This window comes from Pogona vitticeps, chromosome 6, assembly GCF_051106095.1.
Source record: "Pogona vitticeps strain Pit_001003342236 chromosome 6, PviZW2.1, whole genome shotgun sequence".
In the NCBI taxonomy this organism is placed as follows: Eukaryota; Metazoa; Chordata; class Lepidosauria; order Squamata; family Agamidae; genus Pogona; species Pogona vitticeps.
Genome location: NC_135788.1, coordinates 56,116,366 through 56,144,109, shown reverse-complemented (window position 1 = coordinate 56,144,109; position 27,744 = coordinate 56,116,366). Strand labels below are relative to the sequence as shown.

Below are 27,744 nucleotides of genomic sequence, written 5' to 3'. Positions count from 1 at the left end.
GGAAGCGCTCCCCCGGGCCACATGCCATCACCACATCCTGTGGCAAGGAATTCCACATACTGGGTAAAACATTTTCTGTTTCTCTTGAAAAGATAATGCAATATATTAAAAAAAGCAAATCTCCCTAAAGTACCAGAAAACATTAAAAATCTCCTAAATGAGAAAATAACAATGATGGAAGTAACGGAAGCAATTAAAAACAAAAAAATGATAAGACTCCAGGACCAGACGGATTAGCAGCGGAATTTTATAAATCCTTCCAAGATATAATAAGCTTACCAATAAAAGAGGTCTGCAATGAAGTCCTACTAGAAGCTAAAATACCCAAGACATGGCTAGAGGCATATATCACGTTAATACCAAAAGAAGATACGGACTCCACACATATAAAAAATTTTAGACCAATATCACTGTTGAATGTGGACTATAAAATCTTTGCAGTAATTATAGCGGAAAGATTGAAAAAGTTTTTAATGGAGTTCATCCACTCAGACCAAAACGGATTTTTGCCAAAAAGACAACTAAGGTATAACCTAAGGATAATTTTGGACATATTAGAATATTATGAGGTACATTCAGAGAAGCAAATGGCATTAATCTTCTTGGATGCCCCAAAAGCCTTTGATAATGTGAACTGGCAATTTGTGATACAGCAAATAAAAGCTATGGATTTTGGCAAAAACTTTATAAATGTAATTAAGACAATCTACAATGAACAAATAGCTAAAGTAATTGTAAATGGTGAACTGACGGATAATATTAATATAAAAAAGGCACAAGACAAGGATGTCCGCTCTCTCCATTGCTATTTATATTAACTCTGGAGGTATTAAATAGGAATGTGAGGAACGACCCAGACATTAAAGGTACCAAAATAAAGGATGAGAGCTACAAATTACAAGCATTTGCAGATGACTTGGTGTTTATATTGGAAGACCCGTTGGAAACAACATTGAAACTATTGGACAAAATCGATGAATTTGGGAAAGTAGCAGGATTGAAGATAAATAAAGAAAAAACTAAAGTTATAGTGAAAAACTTAACAGCCAAGCAAAAAAATCAACTCTCAAAGATGTCAGATTTACAAATAGTTAAAAAAGTACCTAGGAATATATTTAACTGCTAGATGTGTAACTATAAAAGAAGATAATTATATGAAACTATTTAACCAAATAAAAATAGATCTAGAAAAATGGAAAAACTTACAACTATCACTATTAGGAAGAATTGCAACAATCAAAATGAACATTTTGCCAAAGCTACTTTTCTTGTTCCAAACAGTGCCAGTGAAAATAGAGAAGAAATATTTTGACGATCTAAACAAAGTGATACTACAATATATTTGGCAAGGGAAGAAAGCCAGAATCAAACTAAAAATGCTCCAAGAATCCAAGGAAAACGGAGGATTTGGTTTACCGGACTGGACCTTATATTACCAATCATCTGCTCTAACTTGGCTGAAAGAATGGATTAGCCTGAAAAACAAGAGACTTCTGTATTTAGAAGGACATGATCTACAGCTGGGTTGGCATGCCTTTTTATGGTATCAGAAAGCCAAATCTCATAGGTATTTTCAAAACCATTATATTAGAAACTCCTTGTATATAATATGGGAAAAAATAAAAATGAAAACGTACACGAAAATACCAGGATGGGTTTCACCCATTGAAGCATTTGTTCATCCCAACCTTTTGAATGTTAGAAAAATTTTGACTTATACAGATATTTTAGACAAAGATAGGCGATTAAAGCCAAAACAAGACCTTATAGACCAGGGGTTAGATGCATCGTGGTGGTCTATAATGCAAATACAATCAAGATATGAACGGGACCTAAAAATGTACGATCTTTATAAAGAACAAACAACTTTTGACCAAATAATGTTAACATCAGATGACAACTTAATTAGGAAAGTATATAAATACCTTCTAAATTGGAAAATGGAGGATGAACAGGTCAAAGAAACGATGGTTCAATGGGCAAAAAATTTTGGGTACAATATTGACTTAGAAAAATGGCAATGGCTGTGGTCTAGAAACTATAAGATGACAATGGCAACATCTTATAAAGAGAATCTATATAAAATGTTTTATAGATGGCATTTACCTTCTGATAGATTAGCTAAGATGTACTCTAACAGGTCAAGTAAATGTTGGAAATGTCATAAAAAAACTGGAACCTATTATCACCTCTGGTGGACTTGTGATAAAGCAAAAAATTTTTGGTACAAAATACATACATGGCTTGTTAAAATAATCAAAAAACATGTAGATTTTAGGCCAGAGCTCTTTCTGTTAGGTATAATACCAGAAAGTGTTGATAGACAAAATGTATATTTAATACTGCATATTCTAACAGCGGCGAGGATTATTTATGCACAGTACTGGAAAAATGAAGGAACACCTACGGATCAAGAAATAACTAAAAAGATATTAGACTGCGCCGAAATGGACAGACTAACACTGAAAATCAAAGGAAAAGAAGATACAAAATACAGTGGTGCCGCAGCGTTTTCGCGACCTCAGTAAGCAAGGGGAGGGCGCGAAAACACTGACAGGGGGCCATTTCAGGTCATCCGGTGGCCATTTTGGAGCCGCCGAACAGCTGATCGGCGACTCCAAAATGGCCGCCGGACCGCGAAAACATCGCTGGAGGGGGAAGTTTTGGCGCCTATTGGAACGCATTAAACTAAGTTTAATGCATTCCAATAGGCTTTTCCTGCCCCGTACAGCGATGTTTTCGCATAGCGAATGTTAATCCAGAACGGATTAACCTCGCTATGCGGGGCACCACTGTATTATCAAACATGGGACTTATTCTATCAATGGTTAGAAGGATGTTGTATAGATTAGGAGTGTAATGTGTGTAGTAGTTCTTTTACAAATGATTATAAGCTGTACCCTGGTGACACGATTTTAAACCGATATGGATGGATTTATATAATAAAAAAAAGTTAAAAAAAAGAATTCAGGCCAATAGAACACTATAAGAAATTCTAGCAGACGTTTGACACTTAAGCCTCTCTTTAAGATAATAGATGCAATGGATGTTGGTAAAAGGACTAAATGTGATAAAGCAGAAGACAACAAAGAAAAAAAATGGCTGAAGAGATTTTAGAATAGAAGGAAAAGCTACATAGTAAAAGTTTAAGGAGGAAAGTAGTAAATGAATTATCATGGGTGACAGATATTGCAGAGGGAACAGATTTTGGAGAGCAGTATTTACGTACGTATGTCAGAACAAGGGTCATGTTCATCATTACATGCTATGAAGCCTGAAATGCCTACTCCTAGTTTGAAGAGAGCTAATATTGGAATTGAGGTTATCCAATTCCAGGCTTGATCTGAGATAGAAAAACAACATTTAGACTGAGAAGTAGGAAGAACAGAATGTATAAAAGTGTGGCTGAATGTATTACAGTGGGGTGTTGACTTACGAATGGTTCTACTTACGAACTTTTCGACTTACAGACTTCTCCGGCCGCAAAATTCCACTTTGACTTGCGGCCGGAGAATCGACCTACAGACCAGAAGAGGGAGGAGGGAAAAGCGCCCAATTCAAATTTGAATTGGGCTCTTTCTCTGCCTCTCCCTTCCAGTCCATAGGCTGTAAGTTGTGCCTCCGGATGCCTTCCAGAGTCCAAGCATGGCTTGGGTTGCGCGGTGCGGCTCAGTTCCCTGCAGCGGCAGCGGGGACCTCCAAGATGCCTTCCAGGGCTTCTCCGCCGTCATGGGAGGCATTTCGGAGGTCCCCCCCACCGCCAATAATGGCTCCGAAGCAATTTCGGCGGTGGGGGGGACCTCCAAGATGCCTCCCATGGCAGGGGAAAAGCCCTGGAAGGCATCTCGGATGTCCCTGCCACCGCCGCTGTCACCGCTGGGGACGTCCGGAGGCCTTCACCGCCGCAATCGGAGGCCTCTTGGAGGTCCCCCCCCGTCCGCCGATAGTAACCCGGAAAGTCTGGTAGACTGGGCCTTTCAGGGGAGGGCTTCCCCCAGGAGGCTTGGTCTACTGCCCGGGAAAGCTGAGGCCCAGTCTACCAAGCTTTCCTGGTCAGTAGACCAGGCCTCTTGGGGGAAGCGCTCCATTGGGCCACATGCCATCACCACATCCTGTGGCAAGGAATTCCACAGACTAACAACATACTGGGTAAAACATTTTCTGTTTCTGTTCTCACTCTCCCAACACTCAATTTGAGTGGAAATAACAGCCAGATGGAGGACATGGAGGAACAGACAATAAAAAAACACAGTAAAAAGAACATTGCAGATAGTGCTGATAGTAAATTTAATGCATGCACAAAAGGAGCAGTGAAGTAAGCCTCTTTTTTTTTGGCAGCATAGGACCCTTTTGTTTGTTTTGTTGTGAATCTACACAAGAATTCAGGCCAATAGAACTCTATAAGAAATTCTGGCAGACGTTTGACTCTTAAGCCTCTCTTTAAGATGATAGATGCAATGGATGTTGGTAAAAGGACTAAATGTGATAAAGCCGAAGACAACAAAGAAAAAAACATGGCTGAAGAGATTTTAGAATCATGAGTGACAGACATTGCGGAGGGAGCAGATTTTGGTGAGCAGTATTCACGTACGTATGTCAGAACAAGGGTCATGTTCATCATTACATGCTATGAAGCCTGAAATGCCTACTCCTAGTTTGAAGATAGCTAATATTGGAATTGAGGTTATCCAATTCCAGGCTTGATCTGAGATAGAAAAACAACATTTAGACTGAGAAGTAGGAAGAACAGAATGTATAAAAGTCTGGCTGAATGTATTACAGTGGGGTCTCGACTTACGAAAGATTCTACTTACCAACTTTTCGATTTACAGACTTCTCCGGCCACAAAATTCCACTTCGACTTGCGGCCAGAGAATCGACCTACAGACCAGAAGAGGGAGGCGGGAAAAGTGCCCAATACAAATTTGAATTGGGCGCTTTCTCTGCGTCTCCTTTCCAGTCCATAGGCTGTAAGTTGTGCCTCTGGATGCCTTCCAGAGTCCAAGCATAGCTTGGGGTGCCCGGTGCGGCTCAGTTCCCTGCAGCGGCAGCGGGGACCTCCAAGATGCCTTCCAGGGCTTCTCCACCGCCATGGGAGGCATTTCGGAGGTCCCCCCACCGCCAATAATGGCTCCGAAGCACTATCGGTGGTGGTGGGGACCTCCAAGATGCCTCCCATGGCGGCGGAGAAGCCCTGGAAGGCATCTCAGATGTCCCTGCCACCGCCGATGCCACCGCTGTGGACGTCCGGAGGTCTTTCCCGCCGCCATGGGAGGACTTTTGGAGGTCGCCCCCTGCCGCCGATAGTGCCCGGGAAAGTCTTATAGACTGGCCTCTCAGAGGAGGGCGTCCCCCAGGAGGCTTGGTCTACTGCCTGGGAAAGCTGAGGCCCAGTCTACCAAGCTTTCCTGGTCAGTAGACCAGGCCTCCTGGGGAAGCGATCCTCTGGGCCACATGCCATCACCACATCCTGTGGCAAGGAGTTCCACAGACTAACAACATGCTGGGTAAAACATTTTCTGTTTCTGTTCTCACTCCCCCAACACTCAATTTGAGTGGAAATAACAGCCTGAAGGAGGACATGGAGGAACAGACAATAAAAAAACACAGTAAAAAGAACATTGCAGATAGTGCTGATAGTAAACTTAATGCATGCCCAAAAGGAGCAGTGAAGTAAGCCTCTTTTTTTGGCAGCATAGGACCCTTTTGTTTGTTTTGTTGTGAATCTACACAAGAATTCAGGCCAATAGAACTCTATAAGAAATTCTGGCAGACGTTTGACTCTTAAGCCTCTCTTTAAGATGATAGATGCAATGGATGTTGGTAAAAGGACTAAATGTGATAAAGCAGAAGACAACAAAGAAAAAAAATGGCTGAAGAGATTTTAGAATCATGAGTGACAGACATTGCGGAGGGAGCAGATTTTGGTGAGCAGTATTCACGTACGTATGTCAGAACAAGGGTCATGTTCATCATTACATGCTATGAAGCCTGAAATGCCTACTCCTAGTTTGAAGATAGCTAATATTGGTGTGACAAACCCAGACCTACTGGGATATGCCACAGTTTCACTAAGCTGCCACCAACCATTCCCTATAAGAAGTCACACAGACCAGGGATGGATTTTTAAACAAATAAAACAACAAGGTTTATTTACATAACACACAGGGAAAATAAAATGATTAAGTGAATAAGATACAGTAACGTGGCTTAGTCTCAATCATACATACACACAGTTTGGTTCACACAGAACACTTAACTTGAAGCACAGACCCTGAACCTATCAGTTCTGGCTAACCATACAGACACCTGAACCTATCAGGTTGGTACTGACTGACACACAGTAGTACCCTGTCTGACACACAGACTCCCACTCAAGCTTCTTCTCTCAGCTCTTCCCCAGCTTCTCCCAGCTTCACCACACAGGCTTCACATATATATATAGTACAGCCCCTCCTCCTGATGTCCCGCCTTCCACTCCCCATAGGATGGAACTTTCCCTCCAAACCCATGACAGACAGGTAACATCAGTGCTGTATGTAACAATTGGAATTGAGGTTATCCAATTCCAGGCTTGATCTGAGATAGAAAAACAACATTTAGACTGAGAAGTAGGAAGAACAGAATGTATGTGTGGCTGAATGTATTACAGTGGGGTGTTGACTTACGAATGGTTCTACTTACGAACTTTTCGACTTACAGACTTCTCCGGCCGCAAAATTCCACTTTGACTTGCGGCCGGAGAATCGACCTGCAGACCAGAAGAGGGAGGCAGGAAAAGCACCCAATTCAAATTTGAATTGGGCGCTTCCTCTGCCTCTCTTTTCCAGTCCATAGGCTGTAAGTTGTGCCTCCGGATGCCTTCCAGAGTCCAAGCATGGCTTGGGTTGCCCAGTGCGGCTCAGTTCCCTGCAGCGGCAGCAGGGACCTCCAAGATGCCTTCCAGGGCTTCTCCGCCGCCATGGGAGGCATTTCGGAGGTCCCCCCACCGCCAATAATGGCTCCAAAGCACTATCGGCGGTGGGGGGGACCTCCAAGATGCCTCCCATGGTGGCGGAGAAGCCCTGGAAGGCATCTCGGATGTTCCTGCCACCGCCGCTGCCACCGCTGGGGACGTCTAGAGGCCTTCCTCACCGCCATGGGAGGCCTCGTGCAGGTCCCCCCCCGCCGCCAATAGTGCCCGGGAAAGTCTGGTAGACTGGGCCTCTCAGGGGATGGCTTCGCCCAGGAGGCCTGGTCTACTGCCTGGGAAAGCTGAGGCCCAGTCTACCAAGCTTTACTGGGCAGTAGACCAGGCCTCCTGGGGAAGCGCTCCCCTGGACCACATGCCATCACCACATCCTGTGGCAAGGAGTTCCACAGACTAAGAACATACTGGGTAAAACATTTTCTGTTTCTGTTCTCACTCCCCCAACACTCAATTTGAGTGGAAATAACAGCCTGATGGAGGACATGGAGGAACAGACAATAAAAAAACACAGTAAAAAGAACATTGCAGATAGTGCTGATAGAAAACTTAATGCATGCCCAAAAGGAGCAGTGAAGTAAGCCTCTTTTTTTTGGCAGCATAGGACCCTTTTGTTTGTTTTGTTGTGAATCTACACAAGAATTCAGGCCAATAGAACACTATAAGAAATTCTGGAAGACGTTTGACTCTTAAGCCTCTCTTTAAGATGATAGCTGCAATGGATGTTGGTAAAAGGACTAAATGTGATAAAGCAGAATACAACAAAGAAAAAAATGGCTGAAGAGATTTTAGAATAGAAGGAAAAGCTACATAGTAAAAGTTTAAGGAGGAAAGTTGTAAATGAATTATCATGGGTGACAGACATTGCGGAGGGAGCAGATTTTGGTGAGCAGTATTTACGTACGTATGTCGGAACAAGGGTCATGTTCATCATTACATGCTATTAAGCCTGAAATGCCTACTCCTAGTTTGAAGATAGCTAATATTGGAATTGAGGTTATCCAATTCCAAGCTTGATCTGAGATAGAAAAACAACATTTAGACTGAGAAGTAGGAAGAACAGAATGTATAAAAGTGTGGCTGAATGTATTACAGTGGGGTCTCGACTTATGAAAGGTTCTACTTACAAATTTTTCGACTTACAGACTTCTCCGGCCGCAAAATTCCACTTTGACTTGCGGCCGGAGAATCGACCTACAGACCAGAAGAGGGAGGCGGGAAAAGCGCCCAATTCAAATTTGAATTGGGCTCTTTCTCTGCCTCTCCCTTCCGGTCCATAGGCTGTAAGTTGTGCCTCTGGATGCCTTCCAGAGTCCAAGCATGGCTTGGGTTGCCCGGTGCGGCTCAGTTCCCTGCAGCGGCAGCGGGGACCTCCAAGATGCCTTCCAGGGCTTCTCCGCCTCCATGGGAGGCATTTCGGAGGTCCCCCCCACCGCCAATAATGGCTCCGAAGCACTATCGGCGGTGGGGGGACCTCCAAGATGCCTCCCATGGCAGGGGAAAAGCCCTGGAAGGCATCTCGGATGTTCCTGCCACCTCCGCTGCCACCGCTGGGGACGTCCGGAGGCCTTCCTCGCCGGAATGGGAGGCCTCTTGGAGGTCCCCCCCATCCGCCGATAGTACCCCAGAAAATCTGGTATACTGGACCTTTCAGGTGAGGGGTTCCCCCGGGAGGCTTGGTCTACTGCTTGGGAAAGCTGAGGCCCAGTCTACCAAGCTTTCCTGGTCAGTAGACCGGGCCTCTTGGGGGAGGCGCTCCACTGGGCCACATGCCATCACCACATCCTGTGGCAAGGAATTCCACAGACTAACAACATACTGGGTAAAACATTTTCTGTTGCTGTTCTCACTCTCCCAACACTCAATTTGAGTGGAAATAACAGCCTGATGGAGGACATGGAGGAACAGACAATAAAAAAACACAGTAAAAAGAACATTGCAGATAGTGCTGATAGAAAACTTAATGCATGCCCAAAAGGAGCAGTGAAGTAAGCCTCTTTTTTTTGGCAGCATAGGACCCTTTTGTTTGTTTTGTTGTGAATCTACACAAGAATTCAGGCCAATAGAACACTATAAGAAATTCTGGAAGACGTTTGACTCTTAAGCCTCTCTTTAAGATGATAGCTGCAATGGATGTTGGTAAAAGGAGTAAATGTGATAAAGCAGAATACAACAAAGAAAAAAATGGCTGAAGAGATTTTAGAATAGAAGGAAAAGCTACATAGTAAAAGTTTAAGGAGGAAAGTTGTAAATGAATTATCATGGGTGACAGACATTGCGGAGGGAGCAGATTTTGGTGAGCAGTATTTACGTACGTATGTCGGAACAAGGGTCATGTTCATCATTACATGCTATTAAGCCTGAAATGCCTACTCCTAGTTTGAAGATAGCTAATACAGTGGTGCCTCGCATAACGATGTTAATTGGTTCCAGAAAAAAAAACCTGATGTGAAAACATCGTTATGGGAAGCACCATTTCCCATAGAAATGCATTGAAAACCGGTTAATCCGTCCCAACTGGAACGGATTATCCGGTTTTTTCCCTCCCCCCCGCGGCTTGGATCTGACCCATGGCGGCTACCTCAGCCATGGCTGGACTCCCTAGAGTCCGGCCATGGCTGGGGTAGCCGCTGCGGTTACCCTTTAAGCGGCGGAGACAGGCTGGGGGGTGGATCGGGGAGCTTGAAGCCTCTCCGCGCCGCCTACCCAGGTCGTTCCCGGACTTCTGGAAGTCCGGGAACGACCTGGGTAAGCAGCGCTGGGAGACTTCAAGCTTCCCGATCCACCCCCCAGCCTGTCCCCGCCGCTTAAAGCCTCCTTGCGCCGCCTACCCAGCCCGTTCTCGGACACCTAGGTGTCCGGGAACGGGCTGGGTAGGCGGCGGGGGAGGCTACCGGCATCGGGGACAGGCTGGGGGGTGGACCGGGGAGCTTGAAGACTCTCCGCGCCGCCTACCCAGGTCGTTCCCGGACTTCTGGAAGTCCGGGAACGACCTGGGTAGGCGGCGCGGAGAGGCTTCAAGCTTCCCGATCCACCCCCCAGCCTGTCCCCGCCGCTTAAAGCCTCCTTGCGCCGCCTACCCAGCCCTTTCTCGGACACCTAGGTCTCCGAGAACAGGCTGGGTAGGCGGCGGGGGAGACTACCGGCATCGGAGAACAGGCTGGGGGGTGGACCGGGGAGCTTGAAGACTCTCCGCGCCGCCTACCCAGGTCGTTCCCGGACTTCTGGAAGTCCGGGAACGACCTGGGTAAGCGGCGCTGGGAGGCTTCAAGCTTCCCGATCCACCCCCCAGCCTGTCCCCGCCGCTGAAAGCCTCCTTGCGCCGCCTACCCAGCCCTTTCTCGGACACCTAGGTCTCCGAGAACGGGCTGGGTAGGCGGCGGGGGAGGCTACCGGCATCGGAGAACAGGCTGGGGGGTGGACCGGGGAGCTTGAAGACTCTCCGCGCCGCCTACCCAGGTCGTTCCCGGACTTCTGGAAGTCCGGGAACGACCTGGGTAAGCGGCGCTGGGAGGCTTCAAGCTTCCCGATCCACCCCCCAGCCTGTCCCCGCCGCTTAAAGCCTCCTTGCGCCGCCTACCCAGCCCGTTCTCGGACACCTAGGTGTCCGAGAACGGGCTGGGTAGGCGGCGGGGGAGGCTACCGGCATCGGAGAACAGGCTGGGGGGTGGACTGGGGAGCTTGAAGCCTCTCCGCGCCGCCTACCCAGGTCGTTCCCGGACTTCCAGAAGTCCGGGAACGGCCGGGGTAGGCGGCGCGGAGAGGCTTCAAGCTTCCCGGTCCACCCCCCAGCCTGTCCCCGGAGCTCGGAAGGGAATTGTCGGCAGGGGATGGTGACTTCGGGGTCCTTCCGAGGCCGCAGCCCACTGCCGACATTTTCCCCCAGCTGAGCAGCGGGGCTTCAAAGCGATTTTTCCCCATAGGCAAGATCGTTGTGCGATCCCAAAAGCGATGGCAAGGAAGCCATCGTTATGCAATTTTTTCGTTAAACGGGGCTCTCGTTAAGCGAGGCACCACTGTATTGGAATTGAGGTTATCCAATTCCAAGCTTGATCTGAGATAGGAAAACAACATTTAGACTGAGAAGTAGGAAGAACAGAATGTATAAAAGTGTGGCTGAATGTATTACAGTGGGGTCTCGACTTACGAAAGGTTCTACTTACAAATTTTTCGACTTACACACTTCTCCGGCCACAAAATTCCACTTCGACTTGCGGCCGGAGAATCGACCTACAGACCAGAAGAGGGAGGCGGGAAAAGCACCCAATTCAAATTTGAATTGGGCGCTTTCTCTGCCTCTCCTTTCCAGTCCATAGGCTGTAAGTTGTGCCTCCGGATGCCTTCCAGAGTCCAAGCATGGCTTGGGTTGCCCGGTGTGGCTCAGTTCCCTGCAGCGGCAGCGGGTGTGATGAGATGTGTTTTTATGGGTAAGCCTGTCTCAATAGAATCCATTTTAAATTAGGATTTCTGTGTAGTTTCTGAGATGAGCCACCGTGGCTATCTCTTATCTAGTTACTAAGGAGAAACATTCCTGGTAGCCAAAGCATTTCTGTAGCTCTCGTGGGAATAGGGGGCGTGACCTGTCCAGAAGTTTCTTGCCTTTGGGAACTCTGGGAAGAAGAAGCGATGGAGGAGAGAAAGTAGTGTGTGTTCCATCATGGATTACAAGCAGTTTCCTCTGCCATGGACTGAGGGGAAACACCTGGATTGCATCTACAACAGCTTGTGAACCCAGGACACGTGAGATGGACTATGTTACCCTTTATATTAGTTAGCATAGTTTCATTTCTTTATTTTTCTAGCTGGAGTGGGGGAGGAATTATCTGTGCCTTGTATTGAAAATGTACCCACTAAACATTTGATTTCTTTACTTTAACAACTTTTATTAATAAAACAGTAATGATTGATTTCTATCTAGAAGCATTGTTTCTTGTTCAGACTAGCTGAGGAATATTAATTGGCCTTATATGTTTGCTACCAAAGATTTCTAGAGCCCAGATTAATCTGAGTATATCTCATGGTTATGTCTGTGTTGGCTATTTGGCTTATTAAAGGAGTGTGGCTTTTGGAGAAGAAGGTTTAGACAAGACCCGGCTGAGATCCCCTGGGCTCTACTCAGCAGTATTGTGGTTTGTCTGTCTTTCAGATCCATCCCATTCTCCGGAACCCCGCGAACGTCTCCTTGGAGATATGGGCGGTGTTTTCGCATGGAGGCAGCGTGGGACGGAACGCGTGCTTTAGTGTGATTTATGGATTTATGGTGCTTGCTTTGTAAGTGAAGCTGCAGGCATTCTTCCGGAAGCTTTGGCTGAGGGAGTGCGTGCATGCTGACAGGCTGTAAATTAGCCAAATTGCTTTTCTCTTTCCAGCTAAGGATCTTACGGAAAGACTTAGCTGCAGTGAGGTCTGATAAGAAAGAACGCTTAGGTTTTAACAGACATTAAACTCTGTTTAATTTGGCTATGAGTGGGCATTTTCAGGCAAGGTAGCGATTGCCTCTTTTGAAGCTCCAGGTAGGGATGTTTTATGGCTTGCCCTTACCCTACAGTTTAGGCTGCAGGAGTGGGGAGAGGATTTTTCCGTTTGGAATTGATTGGCGTCGGCGTTGAATGAGGCTTGTATGGAAGGAGACGACTTTTTGCAGTTGCCTAGTCAGCGGTTTGTGACTCAGAGAACAGTTAAGATTGGAGGGACATCTGCTGGTCAGCCTGGCATTACAGTGAAGAAGGCTTTAAACCAGGAAATTTTGGAGGCAGTTGAGCACAGTGTTTTGACTCGGAGCAGACCTAAGCAAAGGGTCAGTTACAGTTCTCCACATCTACGAAGGGAATTGCAAAAGGGCAATTTGATGGCTGAGTTACCACCTGAGGGAGAGGAGCTTGCCTCTGATTCAGATCAGGCTGAGGACATGGAGGATACCAGCACAGGAGAAGTGGCAGACAGGGGAAGGCCTGATGAAACAGCAGGAGCAGCAGCAGCAGGTGCTGCAGGGCAAGACCCCAATCAGAGTTTGTCAGCAGTGGACAAGTTAACCCTGATGTTTACTGATTTTGTTGCATGTCACTCTCAATCTATTCGTAATCAGGACCTGTCTGAGAGATTACTAAAGGAGTACAGACAGATGAAGATTGCAAATTTAGAGGCTGAAAGGAAGGAAAAGGAAGCTTTTAAAAAATCCATAGCTAGTGTTGACAGAAGTAACCTGCCTTATTACCACGATGGCCAAGATGTCTTAGCATTTTTGGAGCTATTCGAAAGATCGTGCAGAGACCTTAATATTCCTGAGGACTGGTATGTAAAATTAATATCTACCCAGTGCAGTGGTCAGCTTGCCAACATCGTAGCTAAATTACCTGATGAAAGAGTGGAGTGGCGTGTTTTTAAAGAGGCAGTGAAGAAAAAATATGGTTTTACTCCTGAGATACTTTGTCAGAACTTTAGAAAATTAAAAAAACAACCTAATGAGTGTTATTCTGCATTGGCTGATCGGTTAGAGCAACTAGGAGATCAATGGTTGGACTCATTAGGCGTGAGAACCTTCAAAGATTTGAGAACAGTGATGTACATGGAGCATTTTCTTAGTTTGGTACCTACAGAGATAAGGAGTACTTTGTTGGAGAAAGACTTCAAAGACCTGCAGGCCCTGGCCTTAAGAACTGACGAGATTCTTTCCTTTAGGAAGCCTGAACCAGCTGTTAGAGCAAAGACTGCTCCAGTGGTCCCTAAGAGACAAAGTCAGCCTGAAGTTAGAAAGTCTTTTTCCCAAGACCCCAGACAAAGCTCATTTGAACCACGAAGGAGCCTAGCTCCTAGCCAGAGTAAAACACCTCTTAAATGCTATGAGTGTGGTGGCTCACATCTGCGACGTGATTGCCCAAGGTTGAATGTGTCAGCTAACCAAGATAAGGAGCCAGTTAGAAAAACTCCTGTCCCAACTCCACGCAGAAATAAAACAAGTACTCCCAAGATGGCGTATGTTAGTTCGGAGCCAGTGGGAACTATACAGGCGCCAGCCACCAGTACTGCAACTTCTGTGCCTAACCAGTCAAGCATTAGGCCTCCACAGAATCCAGAGGGAGTTAGCACATCTGTAACCCCTTCTCAAGCCAGTGGAACACAGGCCAAAGTAAACCACTATGTGCCTAGAATTTTGGACTTACAAATTGCTTCAATTTCCTCGGACATTGTAAAAGAGACTGCATCAGGAGAGAGGTTTTCTGTTATGGACCCTGAATGCATAGTGCCAGATGCGCAGAGGGACTGGGCGACCCGCTCGTTCACTGAGGTAGTCTTCCTGCACACACCAACAGGCGATATGGCTTTGAGCGCTTTTCGCGACTCGGGTGCCGACATTTCTTCGATAAGTCGACAGTTTCTAGACCCCACCTTGATTCTGAACAATCTGAGGTGTCCAATAAAAACTTATGGGTCTATAGAGACTGAGCAGAAGTATGTTCCTTTGACATATGTAAAAATTACCTACAAGTCCTGGTCAGGTGCAAAACATATCCTAACCCATGAGGGAAAACCTGATTTTCTGCTTGGAAATGATCTTGCCTTTTTGGATCACATGCAAAGTCAAAATGCGGCTTCGATGCAGGTAGTCACACGTTCTCAAAGTAGGGAGATGCATGATCCTGAACCGGAGCAGGAATCCACTGAGGATAGCTCAGATGGAGACCTTACCCAACAGCAGCCTCTTGTGACCGAACCTGATAATGCAGCTACAACTGAAACTAAAATAGAGGAGGTGATACCTAAGGGATCAGAGGACTTTAGACTGAAGCAACTTAATGATCCCTCTCTAGCTTCTTTGAGGTCGCAAGCAGACAACTATGCTGAACGTCCTGCACAGCAGCAAGTTAGCTTTTTATGGGGTGAAAATGGACTGTTGTATCGAGAGTACTACCCCAAGTCCAATATGGATGCCCAAGCTATTCAACAGTTAGTGGTGCCTTCTGAGTATAGACTAAGAATTCTAGAAATGGCTCATGACCATCCTTCCAGTGGGCACCAAGGAATACAAAAAAACCCTCAAGAGAATTTCTCAACATTTTTACTGGCCTGGTGTTTCTAAAACTGTAAAGGACTATGTCAGTTCCTGTGACTTTTGCCAACGAACAGGCCATCAAACCGACCAGGTGAAAGCCGAGATGCAAGTTATGGAAGTTCCTGACCAAGTGTTCAAATATTTGCAAATGGATGTGCTAGGACCATTCGTTCCTACTAAAACCAAGAAGAAGTACATCATTACTTTCATCTGCTCCGCTAGCAGATGGATAGAAGCTTATGCTATTAGCAACCTTACAGCTACCACCATAGCTAGAATCATCGTTGACTTGTGTTCACGTATTGGTGTACCATCCAAAATCACTTGTGACCAAGCAGGAGCTTTCACAAGTGAACTCATGCGTAAGATCTGCGAGATAAGTGGAATAACCCAGTTTCAGCACGTCCCATCATCCTCAATCTCATGGTATGGTGGAGAGAGGTCAACAAACTTTGCTTCGGATGATTAAAACGTTGACCCAAGTCTATGGAAACATCTGGGATGAACTCTTGCCTTTTGCTTTGTTTGCCTACCGTAGTTCAGCACATTCTTCACTAGGTGGTTTTTCCCCAAGTGAGGTGGTCTTCGGAAGAAATCTACAAGGACCATTGGACCTCCTAAAATCTGAATGGGAGGGCGTGGTTAAAAGTAGTACTGCCCCAGTTGCTGATTTCGTCAGAAATCTTCAAGAGAAACTCTTGGCTGTCCAGGAGTTGGCCAGAGACAACTTGATGGACGCCCAAGCCAGCCAGAAGTTCTACCACGACAAGAGATCCAGACACAGGGAATCTTCTGTGGGTGATTTGGTACTGGTTCTGAACCCACTCAAACCTTCTAAGTTAGAAGTTGTCTGGGAAGGTCCAGGAGAAATTGTTAAAAAAATGGGAAATGTCAACTATCTTGTCAAAATGTTGGGTTCTAACAAGAAACCTGTTCTTTATCATGTCAATAGATTGAAACTTTACAAGGATAGATCTGCAATGGTTTTCCAATATCATGCTGAATATTTTCATGCTGCAAATGAACCCATTGATATGTTATCTGAATTGCAAGATGCAGGTACTTGGTCTGACAATCTTGTTTTAACAGGTACCGTTGATCAGAAGGAAAGGTTGTTCCAGATCTTAGAACAACACCAAGATGTGTTCTCAGATAAACCGGGTTACACCAATTTGGTCAGTCATGTGATAACTACTGAGAACAATACCCAGCCCATACGGTCTAGCCCATATAGAGCAATTGGAAATAATGCTACCCAAATTGAACAAGAGATACAAAAGATGTTATCTTTGGGGGTGATTGAACCGTCATTCTCCCCATGGGCTTCTCCGGTGGTTCTGGTTCCAAAACGAAATGCTATGGGTGAAATTCTCGAGGAAGTACGATTTTGTGTTGGTTACAGAAAGTTAAACAGTGTTACTGTTCCAGATCCTTACCCATTACCTAGAATGGATGATTTAATTGAACATCTTGCTAAAGCTAAGTTTATCAGCATTCTCGATCTAAAGAATGCGTATTGGCAGTTAGATTTGGCCGAAGATTCACGAGATAAGACCGCTTTCATCACGCACGTGGGAACTTTTCGTTTCCGACGATTGCCATTTGGTTTGAAGAACGCTGGTGCTTCATTTCACAGGATGATAGACAAACTTTTACAAGGTTTACCTTTTGCAAGTGCTTATCTTGATGATGTTGCTATTTTCAGTTCTGATTTTGATTCTCACATGTCTCACATTGAAACTGTTTTGTCCAGACTTCAGCAAGCAGGACTGACAGTCAAAGCCAGCAAATGTCAATGGATGCAAGGGAAAGTCATGTACTTAGGTCATTTAATTGGGCAGGGAGAAATTCAAACTCTGCAAGCCAAAGTACAATCTATTAATGATTGGCCTATTCCAAAAACTAAGAAACAGGTACGCTCGTTTTTGGGCCTAGTTGGCTACTATAGAAAATTCATTCCTGATTTTAGTCATTTGGCTTCACCTCTGACAGAGCTTACTAAGAAGAGACAGCCTGTCAAGGTAAAATGGACTCCAGAGTGTCAAGGTGCCTTTGATGCTTTAAAAGCTAAGATTGTGAATGCACCCATATTGAAGTCCCCAGATTTCGACAAACCATTCGTTCTACAAACAGATGCCTCTGAATTAGGACTTGGAGCCGTTTTGTTACAGCAAGGAGAAGATGGGAATCTTTACCCTATTTCCTACTTCTCTAGAAAACTCTTGGAGAGAGAGAGAAATTACGCAGTACCTGAAAAAGAGGCTCTTTCTATATTTTGGTCTCTAAATTTACTTAGACCTTATCTATGGGGGCGTAAATTTACTGTTCAAACAGATCACAGAGCTCTAGTTTGGTTGCAGAAGATGAAATCTCACAACCAAAAATTGTTGAGATGGAGTTTAGCATTGCAAGATTTTGATTTTGAAGTTCAACACATTCCTGGAAAATTGAATGTTGTGGCAGATGGTCTTTCTAGAATGTACGGTGAAGATTCTTATGAACCTGAACGTTGAAACAATGTATTCAACAGTGTACTATGTTTCAGTATTATCATATTTGCTTTGTAGTTGAATTTTGATATATAACCAGTTAGTTACTTTGAATTACTTTTTCGTTACTTCTACTTGATTACGAAAAATTAGATCAGATTAACTTCTCTGAATTTTATTTGTAATCACGGGGGGCATGTGATGAGATGTGTTTTTATGGGTAAGCCTGTCTCAATAGAATCCATTTTAAATTAGGATTTCTGTGTAGTTTCTGAGATGAGCCACCGTGGCTATCTCTTATCTAGTTACTAAGGAGAAACATTCCTGGTAGCCAAAGCATTTCTGTAGCTCTCGTGGGAATAGGGGGCGTGACCTGTCCAGAAGTTTCTTGCCTTTGGGAACTCTGGGAAGAAGAAGCGATGGAGGAGAGAAAGTAGTGTGTGTTCCATCATGGATTACAAGCAGTTTCCTCTGCCATGGACTGAGGGGAAACACCTGGATTGCATCTACAACAGCTTGTGAACCCAGGACACGTGAGATGGACTATGTTACCCTTTATATTAGTTAGCATAGTTTCATTTCTTTATTTTTCTAGCTGGAGTGGGGGAGGAATTATCTGTGCCTTGTATTGAAAATGTACCCACTAAACATTTGGTTTCTTTACTTTAACAACTTTTATTAATAAAACAGTAATGATTGATTTCTATCTAGAAGCATTGTTTCTTGTTCAGACTAGCTGAGGAATATTAATTGGCCTTATATGTTCGCTACCAAAGATTTCTAGAGCCCAGATTAATCTGAGTATATCTCATGGTTATGTCTGTGTTGGCTATTTGGCTTATTAAAGGAGTGTGGCTTTTGGAGAAGAAGGTTTAGACAAGACCCGGCTGAGATCCCCTGGGCTCTACTCAGCAGTATTGTGGTTTGTCTGTCTTTCGGATCCATCCCATTCTCCGGAACCCCGCGAACGTCTCCTTGGAGATATGGGCGGTGTTTTCGCATTTTGGAGGTCCCCCCCACCGCCAATAATGGCTCCGAAGCACTATCGGCGGTGGGGGGGACCTCCAAGATGCCTCCCATGGCGGCGGAGAAGCCCTGGAAGGCATCTCGGATGTCCCTGCCACCGCTGTGGACATCCAGAGGTCTTTCCCGCTGGCATGGGAGGCCTCTTGGAGGGCCGCCCCGCCGCCGATAGTGCCACGGAAAGTCTGGTAGACTGGGCCTCTCAGGGGAGGGCTTCCCCCCGGGAGGCCTGGTCTACTGCCTGGGAAAGCTGAGGCCCAGTCTACCAAGCTTTCCTGGTCAGTAGACCAGGCCTCTTGGGGGAAGCGCTCCACTGGGCCACATGCCATCACCACATCCTGTGGCAAGGAGTTCCACAGACTAACAATATACTGGGTAAAACATTTTCTGTTTCTGTTCTCACTCTCCCAACACTCAATTTGAGTGGAAATAACAGCCTGATGGAGGACATGGAGGAACAGACAATAAAAAAACACAGTAAAAAGAACATTGCAGATAGTGCTGATAGAAAACTTAATGCATGCCCAAAAGGAGCAGTGAAGTAAGCCTCTCTTTTTTTGGCAGCATAGGACCCTTTTGTTTGTTTTGTTGTGAATCTACACAAGAATTCAGGCCAATAGAACACTATAAGAAATTCTGGCAGACGTTTGACTCTTAAGCCTCTCTTTAAGATGATAGATGCAATGGATGTTGGTAAAAGGACTAAACGTGATAAAAGCAGAATACAACAAAGAAAAAAATGGCTGAAGAGATTTTAGAATAGAAGGAAAAGCTACATAGTAAAATTTTAAGGAGGAAAGTAGTAAATGAATTATATTGGGTGACATACATTGCGGAGGGAGCAGATTTTGGTGAGCAGTATTTACGTACGTATGTCAGAACAAGGGTCATGTTCATCATTACATGCTATGAAGCCTGAAATCCCTACTCCTAGTTTGAATAGAGCTAATATTGGAATTGAGGTTATCCAATTCCAGGCTTGATCTGAGATAGAAAAACAACATTTAGACTGAGAAGTAGGAAGAACAGAATGTATAAAAGTGTGGCTGAATACATTACAGTGGGGTCTCGACTTATGAAAGGTTCTACTTACAAATTTTTCGACTTACAGACTTCTCCGGCCGCAAAATTCCACTTCGACTTGCGGCCGGAGAATCGACCTACAGACCAGAAGAGGGAGGCGGGAAAAGCGCCCAATTCAAATTTGAATTGGGCACTTTCTCTGCCTCTCCTTTCCAGTCTATAGGCTGTAAGTTGTGCCTCCGGATGCCTTCCAGAGACCAAGCATGGCTTGGGTTGCCCGGTGCGGCTCAGTTCCCTGCAGCGGCAGCGGGGACCTCCAAGATGCCTTCCAGGGTTTCTCCGCCGCCATGGGAGTCATTTCGGAGGTCCCCCCCACCGCCAATAATGGCTCCGAAGCACTATCGGCGGTGGGGGTACCTCCAAGATGCCTCCCATGGCGGCGGAGAAGCCCTGGAAGGTATCTTGAATGTTCCTGCCACCGCCGCTGCCACCGCTGGGGACGTCCGGAGGCGTTCCTCGCTGGAATGGGAGGCCTCTTGGAGGTCCCCCCCGTCCGCCGATAATAACCCGGTAAGTCTGGTAGACTGGGCCTTTCAGGGGAGGGCTTCCCCCAGGAGGCTTGGTCTACTGCCTGGGAAAGCTGAGGCCCAGTCTACCAAGCTTTCCTGGTCAGTAGACCAGGCCTCTTGGGGGAAGTGCTCCACTGGGCCACATGCCATCACCACATCCTGTGGCAAGGAATTCCACAGACTAACAACATACTGGGTAAAACATTTTCTGTTTCTGTTCTCACTCTCCCAACACTCAATTTGAGTGGAAATAACAGCCTGATGGAGGACATGGAGGAACAGACAATAAAAAAACACAGTAAAAAGAACATTGCAGATAGTGCTGATAGTAAACTTAATGCATGCCCAAAAGGAGCAGTGAAGTAAGCCTCTTTTTTTTGGCAGCATAGGACCGTTTTGTTTGTTTTGTTGTGAATCTACACAAGAATTCAGGCCAATGGAACTCTATAAGAAATTCTGGCAGACGTTTGACTCTTAAGCCTCTCTTTAAGATGATAGGTGCAATGGATGTTGGTAAAAGGACTAAATGTGATAAAGCAGAATACAACAAAAAAAAATGGCTGAAGAGATTTTAGAATAGAAGGAAAAGCTACATAGTAAAATTTTAAGGAGGAAAGTAGTAAATGAATTATCATGGGTGACAGACATTGCGGAGGGAGCAGATTTTGGTGAGCAGTATTTACGTACGTATGTCAGAACAAGGGTCATGTTCATCATTACATGCTATGAAGCCTGAAATCCCTACTCCTAGTTTGAATAGAGCTAATATTGGAATTGAGGTCATCCGAAGCACTATCGGCGGTGGGGGTACCTCCAAGATGCCTCCCATGGCGGCGGAGAAGCCCTGGAAGGCATCTCGGATGTCCCTGCCACCGCCGCTGCCACCGCTGGGGACGTCCGGAGGCCTTCCTTGCCACCATGTGATGCCTCTTGGAGGTCCCCCCCCCCGCCGCTGATAGTGCCCCGGAAAGTCTGGTAGACTGGGTCTCTCAGGGGAGGGCTTCCCCTGTGAGGCCTGGTCTACTGCCTGGGAAAGCTGAGGCCCAGTCTACCAAGCTTTCCCGGTCAGTAGACCAGGCATCCTGGGGGAAGCGCTCCCCTGGGAGGCCCGACCACCCTGGGAAAGCCTGCGTTGGCGGGGGGAAGCCCTTTGAGAGCTCCGAAGGCTTCCCCGCCACCATGGGACCCCCTGCAGAAGGAATCCCCTGCTGAAGTTGACCCAGAGGAGGGGACCTCCAGAAGACAACAAAAGCCACCTGTCTTTTGTTTTAAAAGGTGTAGGTGGGTGAGTGGATGGGGTGGTTAGTTGGTTTAAAAGTTGCTTTGTTCCTGTTAAAACGTTTTTGGTTTAAAAGTTGCTGATTTTAAAAATGTTCTTAAAATGTGTTTTGTTTGAAATGTGTGCTTTAGCCTCCAAAAACTCCCCCCCCCGTCTTCTCTCTCTCTCTCTCTCTCTCTGTGCTTCAAAGTACAGACCTTTGTCTGAGGGGGTCTGTGTGTCCCAGTGATGACCGTCTTTCTTTCTTTCTTTCTTTCTTTCTTTCTTTCTTTTCCCCATTGTTCTCTCCCTCCCTCCCTCCTTTCCTGCCTTTGGCTTGGCTTGGTTTTGTTTTGTTTGGTTTGGTTGAAAAAGTTAATTCCAGAGTCCTGCCTGTCTGTGTTTTTGCTGAAGAATTCTGTGGGTCAGGAATTCTGGCTTGCAAAGACTGGGCTAAGATGTGAGTTCCAGAATCCTGCCTGTCTGTGTTTTTGCTGAACAATTGTGTGGGTCAGGCATTCTGGCTTGCAAAGACTGGGTTAAGGTGTGAGTTCCAAAATCCTGCCTGTCTGTGTTTTTGCAGAAGTATTGTGTGGGTCAGGCATTCTGGCTTGCAAAGACTGGGCTAAGATGTGAGTTCCAAAATCCTGCCTGTCTGTGTTTTTGCAGAAGAATTGTGTGGGTCAGGCATTCTGGCTTGCAAAGACTGGGCTAAGATGTGAGTTCCAAAATCCTGCCTGTCTGTGTTTTTGCAGAAGAATTATGTGGGTCAGGCATTCTGGCTTGCAAAGACTGGGTTAAGATGTGAGTTCCAAAATCCTGCCTGTCTGTGTTTTTGCAGAAGAATTGTGTGGGTCAGGCATTCTGGCTTGCAAAGACCGGGTTAAGGTGTGAGTTCCAAAATCCTGCCTGTCTGTGTTTTTGCAGAAGAATTGTGTGGGTCAGGCATTCTGGCTTGCAAAGACTGGGCTGTGAGTTCCAAAATCCTGCCTGTCTGTGTTTTTGCAGAAGAATTGTGTGGGTCAGGCATTCTGGCTTGCAAAGACTGGGCTAAGATGTGAGTTCCAAAATCCTGCCTGTCTGTGTTTTTGCAGAAGAATTGTGTGGGTCAGGCATTCTGGCTTGCAAAGACTGGGCTAAGGTGTGACTTCCAGACTCCTGTCTCTGTGTTAAACATGCTTTAAAATTGGCTTCGTTGAAAAAAAATTTCAAAAGTGCTTTTAACACTGTTCCCTGCCTCCCCCCTCCTTTCCTGAACTTTTCTTGACCTAAGGGAAAAAAAGAAAAAAATATCCCCCTCTAGTGGTAGAAGATGGAATAGCAGCTTCCCATTAGTTTCTAAGGACGGAAAAGAGCAGATACAGATTAAATGGTTTTCAATGCATTCCTATGGGAAATGCAGATTCGACCTACGAACTTTTTGACCTGCGGACCGCCTTCCAATACGGATTAATTACTTAAGTCGAGACCCCACTGTACTAAGGGTTCTAACAGGAATCAGTGGCAAAGTGGTGATCAAAAACAGGTAAAGCATAAGGAAGCTAAGAACAGATTAGTCTTAGAGGCAGAACCAAATGGCAGAATACATACTGACAACAATGGGAGGCTAGATGATTTAGAATGGAATCCTATTAGATTTATTTCTTTTTTTTAAAAAATAATTTTATTTTATTTTCTACACACAAAGCATACACACAAAAAAACAAAAAGCAAAAACAATACTTAAAAAAATCAATAACAAGAACAAAACAAAAGCCCACATATATAGGCCGGGGGGGAGCATTTCCATACAATATTATCCATTCTTAGAAGTCTGACTGCATCAACCTTATTGCTCTATAAAAATTCCAGATATGATCCGTCCTAAAAGTTGTACTAATTCTAATAATTATTTCTCTCACATCCTTGGCTTCCAATTATTCCTCAGAATATCCATACCACCTGTTACATACAGCACTGATGTTACCTGTCTGTCATGGGTTTGGAGGGAAAGTTCCAGCCTATGGGGAGTGGAAGGCGGGACATCAGGAGGAGGGGCTGTACTGTGTATATATATGTGGAGCGTGTGTGAGAAGCTGAAGAGAAGCTGGAAAAGAGCTGAGAGAAGAAGCTTGAGTGGGAGTCTGTGTGTCAGACAGGGTACTACTGTGTGTCAGTCAGTACCAACCTGATAGGTTCAGGTGTCTGTATGGTTAGCCAGAACTGATAGGTTCAGGGTCTGTGCTTCAAGTTAAGTGTTCTGTGTGAACCAAACTGTGTGTATGCATGATTGAGACTAAGCCACGTTACTGTATCTTATTCACCTGATCATTTTATTTTTCCCTGAGTGTTATTTAATAAACCTTGTTCTTTTATTTGTTAAAAATCCATCCCTGGTCTGTGTGACTTCTTATAGGGAATGGTTGGTGGCAGCTTAGTGAAACTGTGGCATATCCCAGTAGGTCTGGGTTTACCACATTGATTGGTGTCCAGCGTGTGGGATACGACTGGTCCAGTTGTCCAGTGGTCCAGCAAAGCCTTGGCAAGAGTGCCCAGAGCAAGGGGGGTCTAGTCAGGGACAATCTGAGAGCACGTAGGTAATCTTCTAGGTGTACCTCACGGGGAGGTGCGCTAGTAGAAGAACGTGTAACCTCAGATTGGGGACTAGATTAGGGAGCTCTGAGGCAGCCTGTTTTGGTGGGAAAAAAGCTGAGGCAAAACTGTGTAGTAGCAGTGATCTAGCCTGCCTGCTGAGAGGCCTAGCAGAGGGGGGTAGACTCTGGCTCGCAACTGTTGCAAGTTAGTGCTGAAGAACAGCAGTAATCTATAGAAAGCTGGTTCTGAGGCAAAAGAAAAAAAAAGTGGTCGCTTTATTTTGAGGCTTGACTTTTGAAAGCAGCCTGTTCTCTGGGGGGGATTATGCCCTTGACCCGAAGCCAAATGGCGGAAATGGGTGAAGGGAAAGACCCACAGGTGGACCAAGGTTCTGAGGATGAATTTGGCTCAGTGCAGGATGAGAGCACGGGAGAACAGAACCCAGAACTCAGGAAAATGCTCATAGCCCAACAGCATGAACTGAGGATGAGGCAATTGGAAAAAGAGGAAAGATTAGAGAGAGAGAGAATGGAAATGGAGAGGGAGAGAGAGAAAATGGCGTTTGAGTTAAGAAAATTGGAACTGATGAATCAGAACAATAATAACAATAGGGATTCTGAGGGAGGCCAATTGTCTAAAGCTGACCTGAAGAAATTCCCTGTGTACCACAAGGGAGATTGTCCTGAGGTGTTCTTTTCCTTAGTGGAAAGAGCGTTTGTGGACTTCTCAGTGAGGGAAACTGAGAAGATGACCATTATGCGATCTTTAATCAGTGGCAGCCTGGCCGAAGTCTATTCAGAGATGCCAGAGGAACTGATGAAAGATTTTGCAGAGTTTAAAAAACTGGTGTTTGCCAGACATGGGATAAATGCGGAACAGCTGAGGCAAAGATTCAGGTCAATCACCAAGAAACCAGAGCAGACTTTTACCCAAGTGGGGGCCCAATTGGTGAGGCTGCTAGAGAAATGGCTATCTCAGGAGGGGACAGAGACCTTTCAGCAGTTCAAAGACTTGATAGCGCTGGAACAGTTCTATTCAGTCCTGCATGGGGAACTGAAATTCCAGGTGAGGGAAAGGAAACCGAAATCTGTGGCAGAAGCAGCCGAGATCGCAGATTTTATTTCCCAAATAAGAAAGCCCTTGGGTGAGGGGAAATCGATGGGGAAACCTAAAGAAACCTACAGCAAGTACTCTCAGGGACCAGGGAAAAGCCAGCAAGGGGGAGGGGCCCATGGTGAAGGGAAGCCCTCAGACATGAAACCAAGACCTCAGATTTTGGAGGGAAAACCAAAACAAGATGAGAAAGACTCAAAATATAGCAGAAAATGTTATTTCTGTCAGGGAAAGGGCCATCTAATCTCAGAGTGTGAGAAATTAAAGCAGCTAAAAGGAATTGTGCCTCAGGATTCGAGTGGAACCAAGCCAAAAGCTGTGTTCTGTGTCCAGAAAGAGCAAAGCTCCTTGTCACTGAGGGAGCCTGTTGCCATGGCTACTCAATCTGGAACATTTACATCTGCTGATCAGGCTGAGGAAAATGGTCCTCTTGTGGAGGTCAAGCGCTGCTTGCTCGTGAGAACAGATCCTCAGTTGTTTGAAACAGCAGGGGTGGACGTAGGAATACTTGACCATCAGTATAGGGGGCTGAGGGACACTTGTTCCCAGGTGACCCTGTGCCATCCAGATATTATTCCTAGGGAATATGTAATCCCAAATGAGAGCATGAAGGTGGCAGGGATTGAGGGGCAGGTGATCTCACTGCCAGTAGCGGAGGTACCTGTGAACTTTCAAGGCTGGAGGGGAGTTTGGCGGCTAGCGATTTCATCGACTCTGCCAGCAGCCGTGCTCGTGGGAAATGACCTGGCTGAACATGTGAAACGGGTGCTAGTGATTACATGTTCACAAGCCACCACGGGGACAGTTCAGGGGGGTACTGATGAGCCCGAGACGGAAGCAGAGGGGAGTGCCGAAGCTGTGGTGGAAACCTTAACCACAGACAGCAGATTTGGCCAAGAGCAAAAGGCAGACGCCACTCTCCAAAAGTGTTTTGAACAGGTGACTGTCGCCCAGCTAACACCTGAAACCCCAGTGAGATTTCTAGAGAAAAAGGGGATTTTGTATAGAGAGACCCTGAGGAATATCTCAAAAGGGGGAGATGGGATCCGAAGTCAGCTAGTGGTACCTGAAAAGTATCGCCCCATGATCTTACAAAGGGGGCACTCTGACATGTTTGCTGCGCACTTAGGGGTGAACAAAACACAGCAGAGAATCACACAGAATTTTTACTGGCCTGACATAGGGAAGCAGATCAGGGAGTTCTGTAAACAATGTGATGTGTGTCAAAGGCAGGGGAATAGCCGCGACAGGACCAAAGCAAAGTTGTGCCCTTTGCCTGTGATTGACACTCCGTTCAAATGTATAGGGGTGGATATTGTGGGACCTTTGCCCAAGACCACAAAGAGGGGGAACAGGTTCATTCTCACCATTGTGGACCATGCCACGAGGTACCCTGAAGCCATTCCCTTGACTAACATTGAAACTAACACAGTGGCAGATGCCTTGGTGGGGTATATGTCCAGGATGGGATTTGCCTCAGAAATAATCACAGATTTGGGCGCATCATTCACATCGAAGCTCATGAAAAGTTTATGGCAAATCTGTGGAATTAAGCACAAGGAAACCACTGCCTATCACCCTGAAAGTAATGGGTTAACTGAGAAGTTCAATGGGACTCTAATGCGCATGATTAGGGCTTACTTGGCAGAGAATCCAAACAATTGGGACCAGAAGCTGCAATCCCTTTTGTTTGCTTATCGATCAGTGCCACAAGCCAGTACCGGGTTCAGTCCGTTTGAACTTTTGTTTGGGAGAAGGGTGAAAGGGCCCCTTGATTTGATCAAACAAAATTGGGAGCAGATCACCCAGGATGACCCACAAGACGTTGTGACATACATAGACACCTTGATGAATGACCTAAAGAGAAACCTAGAACTGGCAGCAGAAAACCTGCAAGCTCAGAAGGTCAGACAGAAAACATGGTATGACCACAAAGCTAGAGAGAGGCACTTTGACCCAGGGGAGGAAGTGCTTTGGCTTAGGCCCTGCAGAGAGAACAAACTGCAGCTCAAATGGGCAGAACCATATAGGGTCATTTCCAAGATGTCAGACCTGAACTACCTTATAGAGCAGGAGGAGAACCAAGCAAGGAGGGTGGTTCATGTGAATGCCCTAAAACCCTACTACAGAGGGGAACAGAGGGTTTTATTTGCGATAAAAGCAGCTGAGAGTGAGGAAGCTGAATTACCCTTCTGGGAGGGTAGAGGGGAAGTAAAATACAACCCAGAGGAGGTAAAGATCAGTCCTGCACTCACCCAAGACCAGCAGCAAGAACTAAAAATGCTGCTCATTAAATACCAACAGGTGTTTTCCAACAAGCCGGGGATAGTGAAGGGAGTGATGCATCGGATCCACACAGGGGATGCACCCCCGCAGGCAGTATCCCCATACCGAGTGACGGGACCCTATAGGGACAAGGTGCGGAAGGAGCTGGACGAGATGCTTAGGGAGAACATAATCGTCCCCTCTTCTAGTCCTTGGTCCTCTCCGATAGTCCTAGTGGATAAGCCTGATGGGAGCATTAGGTTCTGTGTAGATTACAGGAAATTAAACCGCGTAACCACTCCTGATGCCTACCCAATGCCCAGGCTAGACAACCTGATTGAAACCATAGGGGGTTGTCAGTTCATCTCATCATTGGACCTGGTAAAGGGATATTGGCAATTAAGAATTGATCC

The 27,744-nt window shown here is 45.9% G+C and overlaps 2 protein-coding genes and 1 long non-coding RNA gene across 3 annotated transcripts in view; 1 reads left to right on the top strand and 2 right to left on the bottom strand.

Annotated features, from left to right (window-relative positions):
* LOC144583525 (uncharacterized) overlaps positions 1–27,744 on the top strand; it is a 359,409-nt gene that overhangs the window by 133,430 nt on the left and 198,235 nt on the right. The window lies entirely within an intron of this gene.
* Positions 1–27,744, bottom strand: part of RAMP3 (receptor activity modifying protein 3) — a 180,585-nt gene that overhangs the window by 110,137 nt on the left and 42,704 nt on the right. The gene's annotated exons all lie outside the window — the stretch shown is intronic.
* The window catches only part of LOC144583522 (uncharacterized), a 29,710-nt gene continuing 22,280 nt past the window's right edge, over positions 20,315–27,744 (bottom strand). The window contains exon 2 of the mRNA XM_078377404.1: positions 20,315–23,320. The gene's annotated coding sequence lies outside the window, so the exon portion shown is untranslated. The remainder of the gene's footprint in view (positions 23,321–27,744) is intronic.